At 45.4% G+C, this 23502-nt stretch overlaps 24 non-coding genes across 24 annotated transcripts; all 24 read left to right on the top strand.

Moving 5' to 3' along the window:
- The first annotated feature begins 318 nt into the window (after positions 1 to 318).
- LOC146774873 (U5 spliceosomal RNA) lies at positions 319 to 433 on the top strand. Its single transcript, XR_014972907.1, has one exon. It is a non-coding gene; the product is annotated as a U5 spliceosomal RNA (small nuclear RNA).
- An 852-nt stretch (positions 434 to 1285) lies between these two features.
- Positions 1286 to 1400, top strand: LOC146774872 (U5 spliceosomal RNA). Its single transcript, XR_014973669.1, has one exon. It is a non-coding gene; the product is annotated as a U5 spliceosomal RNA (small nuclear RNA).
- Positions 1401 to 2252: 852 nt separating this feature from the next.
- On the top strand, positions 2253 to 2367 carry LOC146774871 (U5 spliceosomal RNA). The gene has a single exon (XR_014973668.1). It is a non-coding gene; the product is annotated as a U5 spliceosomal RNA (small nuclear RNA).
- Positions 2368 to 3219: 852 nt separating this feature from the next.
- LOC146774870 (U5 spliceosomal RNA) lies at positions 3220 to 3334 on the top strand. Its single transcript, XR_014974772.1, has one exon. It is a non-coding gene; the product is annotated as a U5 spliceosomal RNA (small nuclear RNA).
- Positions 3335 to 4222: 888 nt separating this feature from the next.
- Positions 4223 to 4337, top strand: LOC146774869 (U5 spliceosomal RNA). The gene has a single exon (XR_014972906.1). It is a non-coding gene; the product is annotated as a U5 spliceosomal RNA (small nuclear RNA).
- Positions 4338 to 5189: 852 nt separating this feature from the next.
- LOC146774868 (U5 spliceosomal RNA) lies at positions 5190 to 5304 on the top strand. The gene has a single exon (XR_014972905.1). It is a non-coding gene; the product is annotated as a U5 spliceosomal RNA (small nuclear RNA).
- Positions 5305 to 6156: 852 nt separating this feature from the next.
- On the top strand, positions 6157 to 6271 carry LOC146774867 (U5 spliceosomal RNA). Its single transcript, XR_014973667.1, has one exon. It is a non-coding gene; the product is annotated as a U5 spliceosomal RNA (small nuclear RNA).
- Positions 6272 to 7159: 888 nt separating this feature from the next.
- LOC146774866 (U5 spliceosomal RNA) lies at positions 7160 to 7274 on the top strand. Its single transcript, XR_014973761.1, has one exon. It is a non-coding gene; the product is annotated as a U5 spliceosomal RNA (small nuclear RNA).
- Positions 7275 to 8126: 852 nt separating this feature from the next.
- LOC146774865 (U5 spliceosomal RNA) lies at positions 8127 to 8241 on the top strand. The gene has a single exon (XR_014973666.1). It is a non-coding gene; the product is annotated as a U5 spliceosomal RNA (small nuclear RNA).
- An 852-nt stretch (positions 8242 to 9093) lies between these two features.
- LOC146774864 (U5 spliceosomal RNA) lies at positions 9094 to 9208 on the top strand. The gene has a single exon (XR_014972904.1). It is a non-coding gene; the product is annotated as a U5 spliceosomal RNA (small nuclear RNA).
- Positions 9209 to 10096: 888 nt separating this feature from the next.
- LOC146774863 (U5 spliceosomal RNA) lies at positions 10097 to 10211 on the top strand. Its single transcript, XR_014972902.1, has one exon. It is a non-coding gene; the product is annotated as a U5 spliceosomal RNA (small nuclear RNA).
- An 852-nt stretch (positions 10212 to 11063) lies between these two features.
- On the top strand, positions 11064 to 11178 carry LOC146774862 (U5 spliceosomal RNA). Its single transcript, XR_014972901.1, has one exon. It is a non-coding gene; the product is annotated as a U5 spliceosomal RNA (small nuclear RNA).
- An 888-nt stretch (positions 11179 to 12066) lies between these two features.
- On the top strand, positions 12067 to 12181 carry LOC146774861 (U5 spliceosomal RNA). Its single transcript, XR_014972900.1, has one exon. It is a non-coding gene; the product is annotated as a U5 spliceosomal RNA (small nuclear RNA).
- Positions 12182 to 13033: 852 nt separating this feature from the next.
- Positions 13034 to 13148, top strand: LOC146774860 (U5 spliceosomal RNA). Its single transcript, XR_014974436.1, has one exon. It is a non-coding gene; the product is annotated as a U5 spliceosomal RNA (small nuclear RNA).
- Positions 13149 to 14000: 852 nt separating this feature from the next.
- LOC146774859 (U5 spliceosomal RNA) lies at positions 14001 to 14115 on the top strand. The gene has a single exon (XR_014972899.1). It is a non-coding gene; the product is annotated as a U5 spliceosomal RNA (small nuclear RNA).
- An 852-nt stretch (positions 14116 to 14967) lies between these two features.
- On the top strand, positions 14968 to 15082 carry LOC146774858 (U5 spliceosomal RNA). The gene has a single exon (XR_014973665.1). It is a non-coding gene; the product is annotated as a U5 spliceosomal RNA (small nuclear RNA).
- Positions 15083 to 15970: 888 nt separating this feature from the next.
- LOC146774857 (U5 spliceosomal RNA) lies at positions 15971 to 16085 on the top strand. Its single transcript, XR_014972898.1, has one exon. It is a non-coding gene; the product is annotated as a U5 spliceosomal RNA (small nuclear RNA).
- Positions 16086 to 16973: 888 nt separating this feature from the next.
- On the top strand, positions 16974 to 17088 carry LOC146774856 (U5 spliceosomal RNA). Its single transcript, XR_014972897.1, has one exon. It is a non-coding gene; the product is annotated as a U5 spliceosomal RNA (small nuclear RNA).
- Positions 17089 to 17940: 852 nt separating this feature from the next.
- On the top strand, positions 17941 to 18055 carry LOC146774855 (U5 spliceosomal RNA). The gene has a single exon (XR_014973718.1). It is a non-coding gene; the product is annotated as a U5 spliceosomal RNA (small nuclear RNA).
- Positions 18056 to 18943: 888 nt separating this feature from the next.
- LOC146774854 (U5 spliceosomal RNA) lies at positions 18944 to 19058 on the top strand. The gene has a single exon (XR_014972896.1). It is a non-coding gene; the product is annotated as a U5 spliceosomal RNA (small nuclear RNA).
- An 852-nt stretch (positions 19059 to 19910) lies between these two features.
- On the top strand, positions 19911 to 20025 carry LOC146774853 (U5 spliceosomal RNA). The gene has a single exon (XR_014974514.1). It is a non-coding gene; the product is annotated as a U5 spliceosomal RNA (small nuclear RNA).
- An 888-nt stretch (positions 20026 to 20913) lies between these two features.
- LOC146774852 (U5 spliceosomal RNA) lies at positions 20914 to 21028 on the top strand. Its single transcript, XR_014974493.1, has one exon. It is a non-coding gene; the product is annotated as a U5 spliceosomal RNA (small nuclear RNA).
- Positions 21029 to 21880: 852 nt separating this feature from the next.
- On the top strand, positions 21881 to 21995 carry LOC146774851 (U5 spliceosomal RNA). The gene has a single exon (XR_014972895.1). It is a non-coding gene; the product is annotated as a U5 spliceosomal RNA (small nuclear RNA).
- An 888-nt stretch (positions 21996 to 22883) lies between these two features.
- Positions 22884 to 22998, top strand: LOC146774850 (U5 spliceosomal RNA). Its single transcript, XR_014972894.1, has one exon. It is a non-coding gene; the product is annotated as a U5 spliceosomal RNA (small nuclear RNA).
- The last annotated feature ends 504 nt before the right edge of the window (positions 22999 to 23502 follow it).

The following is a 23502-nucleotide window of genomic DNA, read 5'->3' as shown; positions in this document are numbered from 1 at the left end:
GCTAGGGGACAAAAGGCCTACAGTGCCACTTAACTAAAAGCCTGATTCACATTTCCTGTTCCCCTTCCCCAGCAGCCCCGACAACTCCTAATGAGCTGAGGTGAGTACAAAAGAAATTTGCATATTCCCAGACATACACATGTGAACAGTCCACCTTTTTGTACCTTGAGCAGAGACTTTGAAATGTTGGCCTGTTTTGCCCACCGGCCTGGTTCTTGCCCTCTTTCTTAGAGCCTGAAAATACCTTTCAGGTCCTCACCCTCGCAATGACAGGGTCTTTGATGTGCCGCCACTTACCCTAGAGAGCTATATTGTCACTTACTCTGGTTTCTCTTCAAAACGAAAAAATCTTTCGCCTTTTACTAAAGATTTCCGTGGAGAGGAACATTTAAGAGTTTATTCAATTTTTTTAAGCCTTGCCACAGGTGAGGCTGTTTATCATTTGTTTAAAAGAAAAGCATTAGAAGTTGGGGAATATCCAGCAATTGTCTGCTGCTTTTTTGGGGGACATAAGTTTGGTGTTTTATCTCTGAGCTCTCTGCTTGCTCATTTGCATAAACAGAGTGCAGGAGAGGTGCCTCATGGGAAAGAGCTTGTGCAGTGCATGAGATTGCTTTTCTTGACTGACTTGAAACTTCACGATCGCAGGCAGTATATTTTCTTATCTCCCAAAGATCCTGCTGCCAGATCCCAGAGGTCACCCTCCTTTTTAAAGGTGGGACCAAGACTCATGCTGTGCTTTTCATAGGGCTTGCCCGTTATTTGTGCCCGTTCGAGGTGCCCTGAGAGGTCGCCAATCCTGAGTCAGCTTCCTCTCAGGTAGACTTGAAGGGGCACGTCAGACTTGTTTCACGTGTCTCCAGCCTAGACAGATATATCCTTCTATATTCAGGTTTAATGAAAGTACGTGTGAAAAAGGCACATACGGTGCATGGCTATGTGTAGAGCGTGTTGAAAGCGTAAAATGGCTAGGGGACAAAAGGCCTACAGTGCCACTTAACTAAAAGCCTGATTCACATTTCCTGTTCCCCTTCCCCAGCAGCCCCGACAACTCCTAATGAGCTGAGGTGAGTACAAAAGAAATTTGCATATTCCCAGACATACACATGTGAACAGTCCACCTTTTTGTACCTTGAGCAGAGACTTTGAAATGTTGGCCTGTTTTGCCCACCGGCCTGGTTCTCGCCCTCTTTCTTAGAGCCTGAAAATACCTTTCAGGTCCTCACCCTCGCAATGACAGGGTCTTTGATGTGCCGCCACTTACCCTAGAGAGCTATATTGTCACTTACTCTGGTTTCTCTTCAAAACGAAAAAATCTTTTGCCTTTTACTAAAGATTTCCGTGGAGAGGAACATTTAAGAGTTTATTCAATTTTTTTAAGCCTTGCCACAGGTGAGGCTGTTTATCATTTGTTTAAAAGAAAAGCATTAGAAGTTGGGGAATATCCAGCAATTGTCTGCTGCTTTTTTGGGGGACATGAGTTTGGTGTTTTATTCCTGAGCGCTCTGCTTGCTCATTTGCATAAACAGAGTGCAGGAGAGGTGCCTCATGGGAAAGAGCTTGTGCAGTGCATGAGATTGCTTTTCTTGACTGACTTGAAACTTCACGATCGCAGGCAGTATATTTTCTTATCTCCCAAAGATCCTGCTGCCAGATCCCAGAGGTCACCCTCCTTTTTAAAGGTGGGACCAAGACTCATGCTGTGCTTTTCATAGGGCTTGCCCGTTATTTGTGCCCGTTAGAGGTGCCCTGAGAGGTCGCCAATCCTGAGTCAGCTTCCTCTCAGGTAGACTTGAAGGGGCACGTCAGACTTGTTTCACGTGTCTCCAGCCTAGACAGATATATCCTTCTATATTCAGGTTTAATGAAAGTACGTGTGAAAAAGGCACATACGGTGCATGGCTATGTGTAGAGCGTGTTGAAAGCGTAAAATGGCTAGGGGACAAAAGGCCTACAGTGCCACTTAACTAAAAGCCTGATTCACATTTCCTGTTCCCCTTCCCCAGCAGCCCCGACAACTCCTAATGAGCTGAGGTGAGTACAAAAGAAATTTGCATATTCCCAGACATACACATGTGAACAGTCCACCTTTTTGTACGTTGAGCAGAGACTTTGATATGTTGGCCTGTTTTGCCCACCGGCCTGGTTCTCGCCCTCTTTCTTAGAGCCTGAAAATACCTTTCAGGTCCTCACCCTCGCAATGACAGGGTCTTTGATGTGCCGCCACTTACCCTAGAGAGCTATATTGTCACTTACTCTGGTTTCTCTTCAAAACGAAAAAATCTTTTGCCTTTTACTAAAGATTTCCGTGGAGAGGAACATTTAAGAGTTTATTCAATTTTTTTAAGCCTTGCCACAGGTGAGGCTGTTTATCATTTGTTTAAAAGAAAAGCATTAGAAGTTGGGGAATATCCAGCAATTGTCTGCTGCTTTTTTGGGGGACATGAGTTTGGTGTTTTATTCCTGAGCGCTCTGCTTGCTCATTTGCATAAACAGAGTGCAGGAGAGGTGCCTCATGGGAAAGAGCTTGTGCAGTGCATGAGATTGCTTTTCTTGACTGACTTGAAACTTCACGATCGCAGGCAGTATATTTTCTTATCTCCCAAAGATCCTGCTGCCAGATCCCAGAGGTCACCCTCCTTTTTAAAGGTGGGACCAAGACTCATGCTGTGCTTTTCATAGGGCTTGCCCGTTATTTGTGCCCGTTCGAGGTGCCCTGAGAGGTCGCCAATCCTGAGTCAGCTTCCTCTCAGGTAGACTTGAAGGGGCACGTCAGACTTGTTTCACGTGTCTCCAGCCTAGACAGATATATCCTTCTATATTCAGGTTTAATGAAAGTACGTGTGAAAAAGGCACATACGGTGCATGGCTATGTGTAGAGCGTGTTGAAAGCATAAAATGGCTAGGGGACAAAAGGCCTACAGTGCCACTTAACTAAAAGCCTGATTCACATTTCCTGTTCCCCTTCCCCAGCAGCCCCGACAACTCCTAATGAGCTGAGGTGAGTACAAAAGAAATTTGCATATTCCCAGACATACACATGTGAACAGTCCACCTTTTTGTACCTTGAGCAGAGACTTTGAAATGTTGGCCTGTTTTGCCCACCGGCCTGGTTCTCGCCCTCTTTCTTAGAGCCTGAAAATACCTTTCAGGTCCTCACCCTCGCAATGACAGGGTCTTTGATGTGGCGCCACTTACCCTAGAGAGCTATATTGTCACTTACTCTGCTTTCTCTTCAAAACGAAAATATTTTTCGCCTTTTACTAAAGATTTCCGTGGAGAGGAACATTTAAGAGTTTATTCAATTTTTTTAAGCCTTGCCACAGGTGAGGCTGTTTATCATTTGTTTAAAAGAAAAGCATTAGAAGTTGGGGAATATCCAGCAATTGTCTGCTGCTTTTTTGGGGGACATGAGTTTGGTGTTTTATTCCTGAGCTCTCTGCTTGCTCATTTGCATAAACAGAGTGCAGGAGAGGTGCCTCATGGGAAAGAGCTTGTGCAGTGCATGAGATTGCTTTTCTTGACTGACTTGAAACTACACGATCGCAGGCAGTATATTTTCTTATCTCCCAAAGATCCTGCTGCCAGATCCCAGAGGTCACCCTCCTTTTTAAAGGTGGGACCAAGACTCATGCTGTGCTTTTCATAGGGCTTGCCCGTTATTTGTGCCCGTTGGAGGTGCCCTGAGAGGTCGCCAATCCTGAGTCCGCTTCCTCTCAGGTAGACTTGAAGGGGCACGTCAGACTTGTTTCACGTGTCTCCAGCCTAGACAGATATATCCTTCTATATTCAGGTTTAATGAAAGTACGTGTGAAAAAGGCACATACGGTGCATGGCTATGTGTAGAGCACAGTGGTGGCTCTGAGCATATCGATTGGAGGGATGGTGTTGAAAGCGTAAAATGGCTAGGGGACAAAAGGCCTACAGTGCCACTTAACTAAAAGCCTGATTCACATTTCCTGTTCCCCTTCCCCAGCAGCCCCGACAACTCCTAATGAGCTGAGGTGAGTACAAAAGAAATTTGCATATTCCCAGACATACACATGTGAACAGTCCACCTTTTTGTACCTTGAGCAGAGACTTTGAAATGTTGGCCTGTTTTGCCCACCGGCCTGGTTCTCGCCCTCTTTCTTAGAGCCTGAAAATACCTTTCAGGTCCTCACCCTCGCAATGACAGGGTCTTTGATGTGCCGCCACTTACCCTAGAGAGCTATATTGTCACTTACTCTGGTTTCTCTTCAAAACGAAAAAATCTTTCGCCTTTTACTAAAGATTTCCGTGGAGAGGAACATTTAAGAGTTTATTCAATTTTTTTAAGCCTTGCCACAGGTGAGGCTGTTTATCATTTGTTTAAAAGAAAAGCATTAGAAGTTGGGGAATATCCAGCAATTGTCTGCTGCTTTTTTGGGGGACATAAGTTTGGTGTTTTATTCCTGAGCTCTCTGCTTGCTCTTTTGCATAAACAGAGTGCAGGAGAGGTGCCTCATGGGAAAGAGCTTGTGCAGTGCATGAGATTGCTTTTCTTGACTGACTTGAAACTTCACGATCGCAGGCAGTATATTTTCTTATCTCCCAAAGATCCTGCTGCCAGATCCCAGAGGTCACCCTCCTTTTTAAAGGTGGGACCAAGACTCATGCTGTGCTTTTCATAGGGCTTGCCCGTTATTTGTGCCCGTTCGAGGTGCCCTGAGAGGTCGCCAATCCTGAGTCAGCTTCCTCTCAGGTAGACTTGAAGGGGCACGTCAGACTTGTTTCACGTGTCTCCAGCCTAGACAGATATATCCTTCTATATTCAGGTTTAATGAAAGTACGTGTGAAAAAGGCACATACGGTGCATGGCTATGTGTAGAGCGTGTTGAAAGCGTAAAATGGCTAGGGGACAAAAGGCCTACAGTGCCACTTAACTAAAAGCCTGATTCACATTTCCTGTTCCCCTTCCCCAGCAGCCCCGACAACTCCTAATGAGCTGAGGTGAGTACAAAAGAAATTTGCATATTCCCAGACATACACATGTGAACAGTCCACCTTTTTGTACCTTGAGCAGAGACTTTGAAATGTTGGCCTGTTTTGCCCACCGGCCTGGTTCTTGCCCTCTTTCTTAGAGCCTGAAAATACCTTTCAGGTCCTCACCCTCGCAATGACAGGGTCTTTGATGTGCCGCCACTTACCCTAGAGAGCTATATTGTCACTTACTCTGGTTTCTCTTCAAAACGAAAAAATCTTTCGCCTTTTACTAAAGATTTCCGTGGAGAGGAACATTTAAGAGTTTATTCAATTTTTTTAAGCCTTGCCACAGGTGAGGCTGTTTATCATTTGTTTAAAAGAAAAGCATTAGAAGTTGGGGAATATCCAGCAATTGTCTGCTGCTTTTTTGGGGGACATAAGTTTGGTGTTTTATCTCTGAGCTCTCTGCTTGCTCATTTGCATAAACAGAGTGCAGGAGAGGTGCCTCATGGGAAAGAGCTTGTGCAGTGCATGAGATTGCTTTTCTTGACTGACTTGAAACTTCACGATCGCAGGCAGTATATTTTCTTATCTCCCAAAGATCCTGCTGCCAGATCCCAGAGGTCACCCTCCTTTTTAAAGGTGGGACCAAGACTCATGCTGTGCTTTTCATAGGGCTTGCCCGTTATTTGTGCCCGTTCGAGGTGCCCTGAGAGGTCGCCAATCCTGAGTCAGCTTCCTCTCAGGTAGACTTGAAGGGGCACGTCAGACTTGTTTCACGTGTCTCCAGCCTAGACAGATATATCCTTCTATATTCAGGTTTAATGAAAGTACGTGTGAAAAAGGCACATACGGTGCATGGCTATGTGTAGAGCGTGTTGAAAGCGTAAAATGGCTAGGGGACAAAAGGCCTACAGTGCCACTTAACTAAAAGCCTGATTCACATTTCCTGTTCCCCTTCCCCAGCAGCCCCGACAACTCCTAATGAGCTGAGGTGAGTACAAAAGAAATTTGCATATTCCCAGACATACACATGTGAACAGTCCACCTTTTTGTACCTTGAGCAGAGACTTTGAAATGTTGGCCTGTTTTGCCCACCGGCCTGGTTCTCGCCCTCTTTCTTAGAGCCTGAAAATACCTTTCAGGTCCTCACCCTCGCAATGACAGGGTCTTTGATGTGCCGCCACTTACCCTAGAGAGCTATATTGTCACTTACTCTGGTTTCTCTTCAAAACGAAAAAATCTTTTGCCTTTTACTAAAGATTTCCGTGGAGAGGAACATTTAAGAGTTTATTCAATTTTTTTAAGCCTTGCCACAGGTGAGGCTGTTTATCATTTGTTTAAAAGAAAAGCATTAGAAGTTGGGGAATATCCAGCAATTGTCTGCTGCTTTTTTGGGGGACATGAGTTTGGTGTTTTATTCCTGAGCGCTCTGCTTGCTCATTTGCATAAACAGAGTGCAGGAGAGGTGCCTCATGGGAAAGAGCTTGTGCAGTGCATGAGATTGCTTTTCTTGACTGACTTGAAACTTCACGATCGCAGGCAGTATATTTTCTTATCTCCCAAAGATCCTGCTGCCAGATCCCAGAGGTCACCCTCCTTTTTAAAGGTGGGACCAAGACTCATGCTGTGCTTTTCATAGGGCTTGCCCGTTATTTGTGCCCGTTGGAGGTGCCCTGAGAGGTCGCCAATCCTGAGTCCGCTTCCTCTCAGGTAGACTTGAAGGGGCACGTCAGACTTGTTTCACGTGTCTCCAGCCTAGACAGATATATCCTTCTATATTCAGGTTTAATGAAAGTACGTGTGAAAAAGGCACATACGGTGCATGGCTATGTGTAGAGCACAGTGGTGGCTCTGAGCATATCGATTGGAGGGATGGTGTTGAAAGCGTAAAATGGCTAGGGGACAAAAGGCCTACAGTGCCACTTAACTAAAAGCCTGATTCACATTTCCTGTTCCCCTTCCCCAGCAGCCCCGACAACTCCTAATGAGCTGAGGTGAGTACAAAAGAAATTTGCATATTCCCAGACATACACATGTGAACAGTCCACCTTTTTGTACCTTGAGCAGAGACTTTGAAATGTTGGCCTGTTTTGCCCACCGGCCTGGTTCTTGCCCTCTTTCTTAGAGCCTGAAAATACCTTTCAGGTCCTCACCCTCGCAATGACAGGGTCTTTGATGTGCCGCCACTTACCCTAGAGAGCTATATTGTCACTTACTCTGGTTTCTCTTCAAAACGAAAAAATCTTTCGCCTTTTACTAAAGATTTCCGTGGAGAGGAACATTTAAGAGTTTATTCAATTTTTTTAAGCCTTGCCACAGGTGAGGTTGTTTATCATTTGTTTAAAAGAAAAGCATTAGAAGTTGGGGAATATCCAGCAATTGTCTGCTGCTTTTTTGGGGGACATAAGTTTGGTGTTTTATCTCTGAGCTCTCTGCTTGCTCATTTGCATAAACAGAGTGCAGGAGAGGTGCCTCATGGGAAAGAGCTTGTGCAGTGCATGAGATTGCTTTTCTTGACTGACTTGAAACTTCACGATCGCAGGCAGTATATTTTCTTATCTCCCAAAGATCCTGCTGCCAGATCCCAGAGGTCACCCTCCTTTTTAAAGGTGGGACCAAGACTCATGCTGTGCTTTTCATAGGGCTTGCCCGTTATTTGTGCCCGTTCGAGGTGCCCTGAGAGGTCGCCAATCCTGAGTCAGCTTCCTCTCAGGTAGACTTGAAGGGGCACGTCAGACTTGTTTCACGTGTCTCCAGCCTAGACAGATATATCCTTCTATATTCAGGTTTAATGAAAGTACGTGTGAAAAAGGCACATACGGTGCATGGCTATGTGTAGAGCGTGTTGAAAGCGTAAAATGGCTAGGGGACAAAAGGCCTACAGTGCCACTTAACTAAAAGCCTGATTCACATTTCCTGTTCCCCTTCCCCAGCAGCCCCGACAACTCCTAATGAGCTGAGGTGAGTACAAAAGAAATTTGCATATTCCCAGACATACACATGTGAACAGTCCACCTTTTTGTACCTTGAGCAGAGACTTTGAAATGTTGGCCTGTTTTGCCCACCGGCCTGGTTCTCGCCCTCTTTCTTAGAGCCTGAAAATACCTTTCAGGTCCTCACCCTCGCAATGACAGGGTCTTTGATGTGCCGCCACTTACCCTAGAGAGCTATATTGTCACTTACTCTGGTTTCTCTTCAAAACGAAAAAATCTTTTGCCTTTTACTAAAGATTTCCGTGGAGAGGAACATTTAAGAGTTTATTCAATTTTTTTAAGCCTTGCCACAGGTGAGGCTGTTTATCATTTGTTTAAAAGAAAAGCATTAGAAGTTGGGGAATATCCAGCAATTGTCTGCTGCTTTTTTGGGGGACATGAGTTTGGTGTTTTATTCCTGAGCGCTCTGCTTGCTCATTTGCATAAACAGAGTGCAGGAGAGGTGCCTCATGGGAAAGAGCTTGTGCAGTGCATGAGATTGCTTTTCTTGACTGACTTGAAACTTCACGATCGCAGGCAGTATATTTTCTTATCTCCCAAAGATCCTGCTGCCAGATCCCAGAGGTCACCCTCCTTTTTAAAGGTGGGACCAAGACTCATGCTGTGCTTTTCATAGGGCTTGCCCGTTATTTGTGCCCGTTAGAGGTGCCCTGAGAGGTCGCCAATCCTGAGTCAGCTTCCTCTCAGGTAGACTTGAAGGGGCACGTCAGACTTGTTTCACGTGTCTCCAGCCTAGACAGATATATCCTTCTATATTCAGGTTTAATGAAAGTACGTGTGAAAAAGGCACATACGGTGCATGGCTATGTGTAGAGCGTGTTGAAAGCGTAAAATGGCTAGGGGACAAAAGGCCTACAGTGCCACTTAACTAAAAGCCTGATTCACATTTCCTGTTCCCCTTCCCCAGCAGCCCCGACAACTCCTAATGAGCTGAGGTGAGTACAAAAGAAATTTGCATATTCCCAGACATACACATGTGAACAGTCCACCTTTTTGTACCTTGAGCAGAGACTTTGAAATGTTGGCCTGTTTTGCCCACCGGCCTGGTTCTCGCCCTCTTTCTTAGAGCCTGAAAATACCTTTCAGGTCCTCACCCTCGCAATGACAGGGTCTTTGATGTGCCGCCACTTACCCTAGAGAGCTATATTGTCACTTACTCTGGTTTCTCTTCAAAACGAAAAAATCTTTCGCCTTTTACTAAAGATTTCCGTGGAGAGGAACATTTAAGAGTTTATTCAATTTTTTTAAGCCTTGCCACAGGTGAGGCTGTTTATCATTTGTTTAAAAGAAAAGCATTAGAAGTTGGGGAATATCCAGCAATTGTCTGCTGCTTTTTTGGGGGACATGAGTTTGGTGTTTTATTCCTGAGCTCTCTGCTTGCTCATTTGCATAAACAGAGTGCAGGAGAGGTGCCTCATGGGAAAGAGCTTGTGCAGTGCATGAGATTGCTTTTCTTGACTGACTTGAAACTTCACGATCGCAGGCAGTATATTTTCTTATCTCCCAAAGATCCTGCTGCCAGATCCCAGAGGTCACCCTCCTTTTTAAAGGTGGGACCAAGACTCATGCTGTGCTTTTCATAGGGCTTGCCCGTTATTTGTGCCCGTTGGAGGTGCCCTGAGAGGTCGCCAATCCTGAGTCCGCTTCCTCTCAGGTAGACTTGAAGGGGCACGTCAGACTTGTTTCACGTGTCTCCAGCCTAGACAGATATATCCTTCTATATTCAGGTTTAATGAAAGTACGTGTGAAAAAGGCACATACGGTGCATGGCTATGTGTAGAGCACAGTGGTGGCTCTGAGCATATCGATTGGAGGGATGGTGTTGAAAGCGTAAAATGGCTAGGGGACAAAAGGCCTACAGTGCCACTTAACTAAAAGCCTGATTCACATTTCCTGTTCCCCTTCCCCAGCAGCCCCGACAACTCCTAATGAGCTGAGGTGAGTACAAAAGAAATTTGCATATTCCCAGACATACACATGTGAACAGTCCACCTTTTTGTACCTTGAGCAGAGACTTTGAAATGTTGGCCTGTTTTGCCCACCGGCCTGGTTCTCGCCCTCTTTCTTAGAGCCTGAAAATACCTTTCAGGTCCTCACCCTCGCAATGACAGGGTCTTTGATGTGCCGCCACTTACCCTAGAGAGCTATATTGTCACTTACTCTGGTTTCTCTTCAAAACGAAAAAATCTTTCGCCTTTTACTAAAGATTTCCGTGGAGAGGAACATTTAAGAGTTTATTCAATTTTTTTAAGCCTTGCCACAGGTGAGGCTGTTTATCATTTGTTTAAAAGAAAAGCATTAGAAGTTGGGGAATATCCAGCAATTGTCTGCTGCTTTTTTGGGGGACATGAGTTTGGTGTTTTATTCCTGAGCTCTCTGCTTGCTCATTTGCATAAACAGAGTGCAGGAGAGGTGCCTCATGGGAAAGAGCTTGTGCAGTGCATGAGATTGCTTTTCTTGACTGACTTGAAACTTCACGATCGCAGGCAGTATATTTTCTTATCTCCCAAAGATCCTGCTGCCAGATCCCAGAGGTCACCCTCCTTTTTAAAGGTGGGACCAAGACTCATGCTGTGCTTTTCATAGGGCTTGCCCGTTATTTGTGCCCGTTCGAGGTGCCCTGAGAGGTCGCCAATCCTGAGTCAGCTTCCTCTCAGGTAGACTTGAAGGGGCACGTCAGACTTGTTTCACGTGTCTCCAGCCTAGACAGATATATCCTTCTATATTCAGGTTTCATGAAAGTACGTGTGAAAAAGGCACATACGGTGCATGGCTATGTGTAGAGCGTGTTGAAAGCGTAAAATGGCTAGGGGACAAAAGGCCTACAGTGCCACTTAACTAAAAGCCTGATTCACATTTCCTGTTCCCCTTCCCCAGCAGCCCCGACAACTCCTAATGAGCTGAGGTGAGTACAAAAGAAATTTGCATATTCCCAGACATACACATGTGAACAGTCCACCTTTTTGTACCTTGAGCAGAGACTTTGAAATGTTGGCCTGTTTTGCCCACCGGCCTGGTTCTCGCCCTCTTTCTTAGAGCCTGAAAATACCTTTCAGGTCCTCACCCTCGCAATGACAGGGTCTTTGATGTGCCGCCACTTACCCTAGAGAGCTATATTGTCACTTACTCTGGTTTCTCTTCAAAACGAAAAAATCTTTCGCCTTTTACTAAAGATTTCCGTGGAGAGGAACATTTAAGAGTTTATTCAATTTTTTTAAGCCTTGCCACAGGTGAGGCTGTTTATCATTTGTTTAAAAGAAAAGCATTAGAAGTTGGGGAATATCCAGCAATTGTCTGCTGCTTTTTTGGGGGACATGAGTTTGGTGTTTTATTCCTGAGCTCTCTGCTTGCTCATTTGCATAAACAGAGTGCAGGAGAGGTGCCTCATGGGAAAGAGCTTGTGCAGTGCATGAGATTGCTTTTCTTGACTGACTTGAAACTTCACGATCGCAGGCAGTATATTTTCTTATCTCCCAAAGATCCTGCTGCCAGATCCCAGAGGTCACCCTCCTTTTTAAAGGTGGGACCAAGACTCATGCTGTGCTTTTCATAGGGCTTGCCCGTTATTTGTGCCCGTTGGAGGTGCCCTGAGAGGTCGCCAATCCTGAGTCCGCTTCCTCTCAGGTAGACTTGAAGGGGCACGTCAGACTTGTTTCACGTGTCTCCAGCCTAGACAGATATATCCTTCTATATTCAGGTTTAATGAAAGTACGTGTGAAAAAGGCACATACGGTGCATGGCTATGTGTAGAGCACAGTGGTGGCTCTGAGCATATCGATTGGAGGGATGGTGTTGAAAGCGTAAAATGGCTAGGGGACAAAAGGCCTACAGTGCCACTTAACTAAAAGCCTGATTCACATTTCCTGTTCCCCTTCCCCAGCAGCCCCGACAACTCCTAATGAGCTGAGGTGAGTACAAAAGAAATTTGCATATTCCCAGACATACACATGTGAACAGTCCACCTTTTTGTACCTTGAGCAGAGACTTTGAAATGTTGGCCTGTTTTGCCCACCGGCCTGGTTCTCGCCCTCTTTCTTAGAGCCTGAAAATACCTTTCAGGTCCTCACCCTCGCAATGACAGGGTCTTTGATGTGCCGCCACTTACCCTAGAGAGCTATATTGTCACTTACTCTGGTTTCTCTTCAAAACGAAAAAATCTTTCGCCTTTTACTAAAGATTTCCGTGGAGAGGAACATTTAAGAGTTTATTCAATTTTTTTAAGCCTTGCCACAGGTGAGGCTGTTTATCATTTGTTTAAAAGAAAAGCATTAGAAGTTGGGGAATATCCAGCAATTGTCTGCTGCTTTTTTGGGGGACATGAGTTTGGTGTTTTATTCCTGAGCTCTCTGCTTGCTCATTTGCATAAACAGAGTGCAGGAGAGGTGCCTCATGGGAAAGAGCTTGTGCAGTGCATGAGATTGCTTTTCTTGACTGACTTGAAACTTCACGATCGCAGGCAGTATATTTTCTTATCTCCCAAAGATCCTGCTGCCAGATCCCAGAGGTCACCCTCCTTTTTAAAGGTGGGACCAAGACTCATGCTGTGCTTTTCATAGGGCTTGCCCGTTATTTGTGCCCGTTCGAGGTGCCCTGAGAGGTCGCCAATCCTGAGTCAGCTTCCTCTCAGGTAGACTTGAAGGGGCACGTCAGACTTGTTTCACGTGTCTCCAGCCTAGACAGATATATCCTTCTATATTCAGGTTTCATGAAAGTACGTGTGAAAAAGGCACATACGGTGCATGGCTATGTGTAGAGCGTGTTGAAAGCGTAAAATGGCTAGGGGACAAAAGGCCTACAGTGCCACTTAACTAAAAGCCTGATTCACATTTCCTGTTCCCCTTCCCCAGCAGCCCCGACAACTCCTAATGAGCTGAGGTGAGTACAAAAGAAATTTGCATATTCCCAGACATACACATGTGAACAGTCCACCTTTTTGTACCTTGAGCAGAGACTTTGAAATGTTGGCCTGTTTTGCCCACCGGCCTGGTTCTCGCCCTCTTTCTTAGAGCCTGAAAATACCTTTCAGGTCCTCACCCTCGCAATGACAGGGTCTTTGATGTGCCGCCACTTACCCTAGCGAGCTATATTGTCACTTACTCTGGTTTCTCTTCAAAACGAAAAAATCTTTCGCCTTTTACTGAAGATTTCCGTGGAGAGGAACATTTAAGAGTTTATTCAATTTTTTTAAGCCTTGCCACAGGTGAGGCTGTTTATCATTTGTTTAAAAGAAAAGCATTAGAAGTTGGGGAATATCCAGCAATTGTCTGCTGCTTTTTTGGGGGACATGAGTTTGGTGTTTTATTCCTGAGCTCTCTGCTTGCTCATTTGCATAAACAGAGTGCAGGAGAGGTGCCTCATGGGAAAGAGCTTGTGCAGTGCATGAGATTGCTTTTCTTGACTGACTTGAAACTTCACGATCGCAGGCAGTATATTTTCTTATCTCCCAAAGATCCTGCTGCCAGATCCCAGAGGTCACCCTCCTTTTTAAAGGTGGGACCAAGACTCATGCTGTGCTTTTCATAGGGCTTGCCCGTTATTTGTGCCCGTTCGAGGTGCCCTGAGAGGTCGCCAATCCTGAGTCAGCTTCCTCTCAGGTAGACTTGAAGGGGCACGTCAGACTTGTTTCACGTGTCTCCAGCCTAGACAGATATATCCTTCTATATTCAGGTTTCATGAAAGTACGTGTGAAAAAGGCACATACGGTGCATGGCTATGTGTAGAGCGTGTTGAAAGCGTAAAATGGCTAGGGGACAAAAGGCCTACAGTGCCACTTAACTAAAAGCCTGATTCACATTTCCTGTTCCCCTTCCCCAGCAGCCCCGACAACTCCTAATGAGCTGAGGTGAGTACAAAAGAAATTTGCATATTCCCAGACATACACATGTGAACAGTCCACCTTTTTGTACCTTGAGCAGAGACTTTGAAATGTTGGCCTGTTTTGCCCACCGGCCTGGTTCTCGCCCTCTTTCTTAGAGCCTGAAAATACCTTTCAGGTCCTCACCCTCGCAATGACAGGGTCTTTGATGTGCCGCCACTTACCCTAGCGAGCTATATTGTCACTTACTCTGGTTTCTCTTCAAAACGAAAAAATCTTTCGCCTTTTACTAAAGATTTCCGTGGAGAGGAACATTTAAGAGTTTATTCAATTTTTTTAAGCCTTGCCACAGGTGAGGCTGTTTATCATTTGTTTAAAAGAAAAGCATTAGAAGTTGGGGAATATCCAGCAATTGTCTGCTGCTTTTTTGGGGGTCATAAGTTTGGTGTTTTATTCCTGAGCTCTCTGCTTGCTCATTTGCATAAACAGAGTGCAGGAGAGGTGCCTCATGGGAAAGAGCTTGTGCAGTGCATGAGATTGCTTTTCTTGACTGACTTGAAACTTCACGATCGCAGGCAGTATATTTTCTTATCTCCCAAAGATCCTGCTGCCAGATCCCAGAGGTCACCCTCCTTTTTAAAGGTGGGACCAAGACTCATGCTGTGCTTTTCATAGGGCTTGCCCGTTATTTGTGCCCGTTAGAGGTGCCCTGAGAGGTCGCCAATCCTGAGTCAGCTTCCTCTCAGGTAGACTTGAAGGGGCACGTCAGACTTGTTTCACGTGTCTCCAGCCTAGACAGATATATCCTTCTATATTCAGGTTTAATGAAAGTACGTGTGAAAAAGGCACATACGGTGCATGGCTATGTGTAGAGCGTGTTGAAAGCGTAAAATGGCTAGGGGACAAAAGGCCTACAGTGCCACTTAACTAAAAGCCTGATTCACATTTCCTGTTCCCCTTCCCCAGCAGCCCCGACAACTCCTAATGAGCTGAGGTGAGTACAAAAGAAATTTGCATATTCCCAGACATACACATGTGAACAGTCCACCTTTTTGTACCTTGAGCAGAGACTTTGAAATGTTGGCCTGTTTTGCCCACCGGCCTGGTTCTCGCCCTCTTTCTTAGAGCCTGAAAATACCTTTCAGGTCCTCACCCTCGCAATGACAGGGTCTTTGATGTGCCGCCACTTACCCTAGAGAGCTATATTGTCACTTACTCTGGTTTCTCTTCAAAACGAAAAAATCTTTTGCCTTTTACTAAAGATTTCCGTGGAGAGGAACATTTAAGAGTTTATTCAATTTTTTTAAGCCTTGCCACAGGTGAGGCTGTTTATCATTTGTTTAAAAGAAAAGCATTAGAAGTTGGGGAATATCCAGCAATTGTCTGCTGGTTTTTTGGGGGACATGAGTTTGGTGTTTTATTCCTGAGCTCTCTGCTTGCTCATTTGCATAAACAGAGTGCAGGAGAGGTGCCTCATGGGAAAGAGCTTGTGCAGTGCATGAGATTGCTTTTCTTGACTGACTTGAAACTACACGATCGCAGGCAGTATATTTTCTTATCTCCCAAAGATCCTGCTGCCAGATCCCAGAGGTCACCCTCCTTTTTAAAGGTGGGACCAAGACTCATGCTGTGCTTTTCATAGGGCTTGCCCGTTATTTGTGCCCGTTGGAGGTGCCCTGAGAGGTCGCCAATCCTGAGTCCGCTTCCTCTCAGGTAGACTTGAAGGGGCACGTCAGACTTGTTTCACGTGTCTCCAGCCTAGACAGATATATCCTTCTATATTCAGGTTTAATGAAAGTACGTGTGAAAAAGGCACATACGGTGCATGGCTATGTGTAGAGCACAGTGGTGGCTCTGAGCATATCGATTGGAGGGATGGTGTTGAAAGCGTAAAATGGCTAGGGGACAAAAGGCCTACAGTGCCACTTAACTAAAAGCCTGATTCACATTTCCTGTTCCCCTTCCCCAGCAGCCCCGACAACTCCTAATGAGCTGAGGTGAGTACAAAAGAAATTTGCATATTCCCAGACATACACATGTGAACAGTCCACCTTTTTGTACCTTGAGCAGAGACTTTGAAATGTTGGCCTGTTTTGCCCACCGGCCTGGTTCTTGCCCTCTTTCTTAGAGCCTGAAAATACCTTTCAGGTCCTCACCCTCGCAATGACAGGGTCTTTGATGTGCCGCCACTTACCCTAGAGAGCTATATTGTCACTTACTCTGGTTTCTCTTCAAAACGAAAAAATCTTTCGCCTTTTACTAAAGATTTCCGTGGAGAGGAACATTTAAGAGTTTATTCAATTTTTTTAAGCCTTGCCACAGGTGAGGCTGTTTATCATTTGTTTAAAAGAAAAGCATTAGAAGTTGGGGAATATCCAGCAATTGTCTGCTGCTTTTTTGGGGGACATAAGTTTGGTGTTTTATTCCTGAGCTCTCTGCTTGCTCATTTGCATAAACAGAGTGCAGGAGAGGTGCCTCATGGGAAAGAGCTTGTGCAGTGCATGAGAATGCTTTTCTTGACTGACTTGAAACTTCACGATCGCAGGCAGTATATTTTCTTATCTCCCAAAGATCCTGCTGCCAGATCCCAGAGGTCACCCTCCTTTTTAAAGGTGGGACCAAGACTCATGCTGTGCTTTTCATAGGGCTTGCCCGTTATTTGTGCCCGTTAGAGGTGCCCTGAGAGGTCGCCAATCCTGAGTCCGCTTCCTCTCAGGTAGACTTGAAGGGGCACGTCAGACTTGTTTCACGTGTCTCCAGCCTAGACAGATATATCCTTCTATATTCAGGTTTAATGAAAGTACGTGTGAAAAAGGCACATACGGTGCATGGCTATGTGTAGAGCACAGTGGTGGCTCTGAGCATATCGATTGGAGGGATGGTGTTGAAAGCGTAAAATGGCTAGGGGACAAAAGGCCTACAGTGCCACTTAACTAAAAGCCTGATTCACATTTCCTGTTCCCCTTCCCCAGCAGCCCCGACAACTCCTAATGAGCTGAGGTGAGTACAAAAGAAATTTGCATATTCCCAGACATACACATGTGAACAGTCCACCTTTTTGTACCTTGAGCAGAGACTTTGAAATGTTGGCCTGTTTTGCCCACCGGCCTGGTTCTCGCCCTCTTTCTTAGAGCCTGAAAATACCTTTCAGGTCCTCACCCTCGCAATGACAGGGTCTTTGATGTGCCGCCACTTACCCTAGAGAGCTATATTGTCACTTACTCTGGTTTCTCTTCAAAACGAAAAAATCTTTCGCCTTTTACTAAAGATTTCCGTGGAGAGGAACATTTAAGAGTTTATTCAATTTTTTTAAGCCTTGCCACAGGTGAGGCTGTTTATCATTTGTTTAAAAGAAAAGCATTACAAGTTGGGGAATATCCAGCAATTGTCTGCTGCTTTTTTGGGGGACATGAGTTTGGTGTTTTATCCCTGAGCTCTCTGCTTGCTCATTTGCATAAACAGAGTGCAGGAGAGGTGCCTCATGGGAAAGAGCTTGTGCAGTGCATGAGATTGCTTTTCTTGACTGACTTGAAACTTCACGATCGCAGGCAGTATATTTTCTTATCTCCCAAAGATCCTGCTGCCAGATCCCAGAGGTCACCCTCCTTTTTAAAGGTGGGACCAAGACTCATGCTGTGCTTTTCATAGGGCTTGCCCGTTATTTGTGCCCGTTAGAGGTGCCCTGAGAGGTCGCCAATCCTGAGTCAGCTTCCTCTCAGGTAGACTTGAAGGGGCACGTCAGACTTGTTTCACGTGTCTCCAGCCTAGACAGATATATCCTTCTATATTCAGGTTTCATGAAAGTACGTGTGAAAAAGGCACATACGGTGCATGGCTATGTGTAGAGCGTGTTGAAAGCGTAAAATGGCTAGGGGACAAAAGGCCTACAGTGCCACTTAACTAAAAGCCTGATTCACATTTCCTGTTCCCCTTCCCCAGCAGCCCCGACAACTCCTAATGAGCTGAGGTGAGTCCAAAAGAAATTTGCATATTCCCAGACATACACATGTGAACAGTCCACCTTTTTGTACCTTGAGCAGAGACTTTGAAATGTTGGCCTGTTTTGCCCACCGGCCTGGTTCTCGCCCTCTTTCTTAGAGCCTGAAAATACCTTTCAGGTCCTCACCCTCGCAATGACAGGGTCTTTGATGTGCCGCCACTTACCCTAGAGAGCTATATTGTCACTTACTCTGGTTTCTCTTCAAAACGAAAAAATCTTTTGCCTTTTACTAAAGATTTCCGTGGAGAGGAACATTTAAGAGTTTATTTAATTTTTTTAAGCCTTGCCACAGGTGAGGCTGTTTATCATTTGTTTAAAAGAAAAGCATTAGAAGTTGGGGAATATCCAGCAATTGTCTGCTGCTTTTTTGGGGGACATGAGTTTGGTGTTTTATTCCTGAGCTCTCTGCTTGCTCATTTGCATAAACAGAGTGCAGGAGAGGTGCCTCATGGGAAAGAGCTTGTGCAGTGCATGAGATTGCTTTTCTTGACTGACTTGAAACTACACGATCGCAGGCAGTATATTTTCTTATCTCCCAAAGATCCTGCTGCCAGATCCCAGAGGTCACCCTCCTTTTTAAAGGTGGGACCAAGACTCATGCTGTGCTTTTCATAGGGCTTGCCCGTTATTTGTGCCCGTTGGAGGTGCCCTGAGAGGTCGCCAATCCTGAGTCCGCTTCCTCTCAGGTAGACTTGAAGGGGCACGTCAGACTTGTTTCACGTGTCTCCAGCCTAGACAGATATATCCTTCTATATTCAGGTTTAATGAAAGTACGTGTGAAAAAGGCACATACGGTGCATGGCTATGTGTAGAGCACAGTGGTGGCTCTGAGCATATCGATTGGAGGGATGGTGTTGAAAGCGTAAAATGGCTAGGGGACAAAAGGCCTACAGTGCCACTTAACTAAAAGCCTGATTCACATTTCCTGTTCCCCTTCCCCAGCAGCCCCGACAACTCCTAATGAGCTGAGGTGAGTACAAAAGAAATTTGCATATTCCCAGATATACACATGTGAACAGTCCACCTTTTTGTACCTTGAGCAGAGACTTTGAAATGTTGGCCTGTTTTGCCCACCGGCCTGGTTCTCGCCCTCTTTCTTAGAGCCTGAAAATACCTTTCAGGTCCTCACCCTCGCAATGACAGGGTCTTTGATGTGCCGCCACTTACCCTAGAGAGCTATATTGTCACTTACTCTGGTTTCTCTTCAAAACGAAAAAATCTTTCGCCTTTTACTAAAGATTTCCGTGGAGAGGAACATTTAAGAGTTTATTCAATTTTTTTAAGCCTTGCCACAGGTGAGGCTGTTTATCATTTGTTTAAAAGAAAAGCATTAGAAGTTGGGGAATATCCAGCAATTGTCTGCTGCTTTTTTGGGGGACATAAGTTTGGTGTTTTATTCCTGAGCTCTCTGCTTGCTCATTTGCATAAACAGAGTGCAGGAGAGGTGCCTCATGGGAAAGAGCTTGTGCAGTGCATGAGATTGCTTTTCTTGACTGACTTGAAACTTCACGATCGCAGGCAGTATATTTTCTTATCTCCCAAAGATCCTGCTGCCAGATCCCAGAGGTCACCCTCCTTTTTAAAGGTGGGACCAAGACTCATGCTGTGCTTTTCATAGGGCTTGCCCGTTATTTGTGCCCGTTGGAGGTGCCCTGAGAGGTCGCCAATCCTGAGTCAGCTTCCTCTCAGGTAGACTTGAAGGGGCACGTCAGACTTGTTTCACGTGTCTCCAGCCTAGACAGATATATCCTTCTATATTCAGGTTTAATGAAAGTACGTGTGAAAAAGGCACATACGGTGCATGGCTATGTGTAGAGCGTGTTGAAAGCATAAAATGGCTAGGGGACAAAAGGCCTACAGTGCCACTTAACTAAAAGCCTGATTCACATTTCCTGTTCCCCTTCCCCAGCAGCCCCGACAACTCCTAATGAGCTGAGGTGAGTACAAAAGAAATTTGCATATTCCCAGACATACACATGTGAACAGTCCACCTTTTTGTACCTTGAGCAGAGACTTTGAAATGTTGGCCTGTTTTGCCCACCGGCCTGGTTCTCGCCCTCTTTCTTAGAGCCTGAAAATACCTTTCAGGTCCTCACCCTCGCAATGACAGGGTCTTTGATGTGGCGCCACTTACCCTAGAGAGCTATATTGTCACTTACTCTGGTTTCTCTTCAAAACGAAAATATTTTTCGCCTTTTACTAAAGATTTCCGTGGAGAGGAACATTTAAGAGTTTATTCAATTTTTTTAAGCCTTGCCACAGGTGAGGCTGTTTATCATTTGTTTAAAAGAAAAGCATTAGAAGTTGGGGAATATCCAGCAATTGTCTGCTGCTTTTTTGGGGGACATGAGTTTGGTGTTTTATTCCTGAGCTCTCTGCTTGCTCATTTGCATAAACAGAGTGCAGGAGAGGTGCCTCATGGGAAAGAGCTTGTGCAGTGCATGAGATTGCTTTTCTTGACTGACTTGAAACTACACGATCGCAGGCAGTATATTTTCTTATCTCCCAAAGATCCTGCTGCCAGATCCCAGAGGTCACCCTCCTTTTTAAAGGTGGGACCAAGACTCATGCTGTGCTTTTCATAGGGCTTGCCCGTTATTTGTGCCCGTTGGAGGTGCCCTGAGAGGTCGCCAATCCTGAGTCCGCTTCCTCTCAGGTAGACTTGAAGGGGCACGTCAGACTTGTTTCACGTGTCTCCAGCCTAGACAGATATATCCTTCTATATTCAGGTTTAATGAAAGTACGTGTGAAAAAGGCACATACGGTGCATGGCTATGTGTAGAGCACAGTGGTGGCTCTGAGCATATCGATTGGAGGGATGGTGTTGAAAGCGTAAAATGGCTAGGGGACAAAAGGCCTACAGTGCCACTTAACTAAAAGCCTGATTCACATTTCCTGTTCCCCTTCCCCAGCAGCCCCGACAACTCCTAATGAGCTGAGGTGAGTACAAAAGAAATTTGCATATTCCCAGACATACACATGTGAACAGTCCACCTTTTTGTACCTTGAGCAGAGACTTTGAAATGTTGGCCTGTTTTGCCCACCGGCCTGGTTCTCGCCCTCTTTCTTAGAGCCTGAAAATACCTTTCAGGTCCTCACCCTCGCAATGACAGGGTCTTTGATGTGCCGCCACTTACCCTAGAGAGCTATATTGTCACTTACTCTGGTTTCTCTTCAAAACGAAAAAATCTTTTGCCTTTTACTAAAGTTTTCCGTGGAGAGGAACATTTAAGAGTTTATTCAATTTTTTTAAGCCTTGCCACAGGTGAGGCTGTTTATCATTTGTTTAAAAGAAAAGCATTAGAAGTTGGGGAATATCCAGCAATTGTCTGCTGCTTTTTTGGGGGACATAAGTTTGGTGTTTTATTCCTGAGCTCTCTGCTTGCTCTTTTGCATAAACAGAGTGCAGGAGAGGTGCCTCATGGGAAAGAGCTTGTGCAGTGCATGAGATTGCTTTTCTTGACTGACTTGAAACTTCACGATCGCAGGCAGTATATTTTCTTATCTCCCAAAGATCCTGCTGCCAGATCCCAGAGGTCACCCTCCTTTTTAAAGGTGGGACCAAGACTCATGCTGTGCTTTTCATAGGGCTTGCCCGTTATTTGTGCCCGTTCGAGGTGCCCTGAGAGGTCGCCAATCCTGAGTCAGCTTCCTCTCAGGTAGACTTGAAGGGGCACGTCAGACTTGTTTCACGTGTCTCCAGCCTAGACAGATATATCCTTCTATATTCAGGTTTAATGAAAGTACGTGTGAAAAAGGCACATACGGTGCATGGCTATGTGTAGAGCGTGTTGAAAGCGTAAAATGGCTAGGGGACAAAAGGCCTACAGTGCCACTTAACTAAAAGCCTGATTCACATTTCCTGTTCCCCTTCCCCAGCAGCCCCGACAACTCCTAATGAGCTGAGGTGAGTACAAAAGAAATTTGCATATTCCCAGACATACACATGTGAACAGTCCACCTTTTTGTACCTTGAGCAGAGACTTTGAAATGTTGGCCTGTTTTGCCCACCGGCCTGGTTCTTGCCCTCTTTCTTAGAGCCTGAAAATACCTTTCAGGTCCTCACCCTCGCAATGACAGGGTCTTTGATGTGCCGCCACTTACCCTAGAGAGCTATATTGTCACTTACTCTGGTTTCTCTTCAAAACGAAAAAATCTTTCGCCTTTTACTAAAGATTTCCGTGGAGAGGAACATTTAAGAGTTTATTCAATTTTTTTAAGCCTTGCCACAGGTGAGGCTGTTTATCATTTGTTTAAAAGAAAAGCATTAGAAGTTGGGGAATATCCAGCAATTGTCTGCTGCTTTTTTGGGGGACATAAGTTTGGTGTTTTATTCCTGAGCTCTCTGCTTGCTCATTTGCATAAACAGAGTGCAGGAGAGGTGCCTCATGGGAAAGAGCTTGTGCAGTGCATGAGATTGCTTTTCTTGACTGACTTGAAACTTCACGATCGCAGGCAGTATATTTTCTTATCTCCCAAAGATCCTGCTGCCAGATCCCAGAGGTCACCCTCCTTTTTAAAGGTGGGACCAAGACTCATGCTGTGCTTTTCATAGGGCTTGCCCGTTATTTGTGCCCGTTAGAGGTGCCCTGAGAGGTCGCCAATCCTGAGTCCGCTTCCTCTCAGGTAGACTTGAAGGGGCACGTCAGACTTGTTTCACGTGTCTCCAGCCTAGACAGATATATCCTTCTATATTCAGGTTTAATGAAAGTACGTGTGAAAAAGGCACATACGGTGCATGGCTATGTGTAGAGCACAGTGGTGGCTCTGAGCATATCGATTGGAGGGATGGTGTTGAAAGCGTAAAATGGCTAGGGGACAAAAGGCCTACAGTGCCACTTAACTAAAAGCCTGATTCACATTTCCTGTTCCCCTTCCCCAGCAGCCCCGACAACTCCTAATGAGCTGAGGTGAGTACAAAAGAAATTTGCATATTCCCAGACATACACATGTGAACAGTCCACCTTTTTGTACCTTGAGCAGAGACTTTGAAATGTTGGCCTGTTTTGCCCACCGGCCTGGTTCTCGCCCTCTTTCTTAGAGCCTGAAAATACCTTTCAGGTCCTCACCCTCGCAATGACAGGGTCTTTGATGTGCCGCCACTTACCCTAGAGAGCTATATTGTCACTTACTCTGGTTTCTCTTCAAAACGAAAAAATCTTTCGCCTTTTACTAAAGATTTCCGTGGAGAGGAACATTTAAGAGTTTATTCAATTTTTTTAAGCCTTGCCACAGGTGAGGCTGTTTATCATTTGTTTAAAAGAAAAGCATTACAAGTTGGGGAATATCCAGCAATTGTCTGCTGCTTTTTTGGGGGACATGAGTTTGGTGTTTTATCCCTGAGCTCTCTGCTTGCTCATTTGCATAAACAGAGTGCAGGAGAGGTGCCTCATGGGAAAGAGCTTGTGCAGTGCATGAGATTGCTTTTCTTGACTGACTTGAAACTTCACGATCGCAGGCAGTATATTTTCTTATCTCCCAAAGATCCTGCTGCCAGATCCCAGAGGTCACCCTCCTTTTTAAAGGTGGGACCAAGACTCATGCTGTGCTTTTCATAGGGCTTGCCCGTTATTTGTGCCCGTTAGAGGTGCCCTGAGAGGTCGCCAATCCTGAGTCAGCTTCCTCTCAGGTAGACTTGAAGGGGCACGTCAGACTTGTTTCACGTGTCTCCAGCCTAGACAGATATATCCTTCTATATTCAGGTTTAATGAAAGTACGTGTGAAAAAGGCACATACGGTGCATGGCT

The sequence above is a fragment of the Triturus cristatus genome, chromosome 12, assembly GCF_964204655.1.
Source record: "Triturus cristatus chromosome 12, aTriCri1.1, whole genome shotgun sequence".
NCBI classification, from domain to species: Eukaryota; Metazoa; Chordata; class Amphibia; order Caudata; family Salamandridae; genus Triturus; species Triturus cristatus.
The sequence above is the reverse complement of the archived record's forward strand: the minus strand, read 5'-3'. Positions and strand labels throughout refer to the sequence as shown.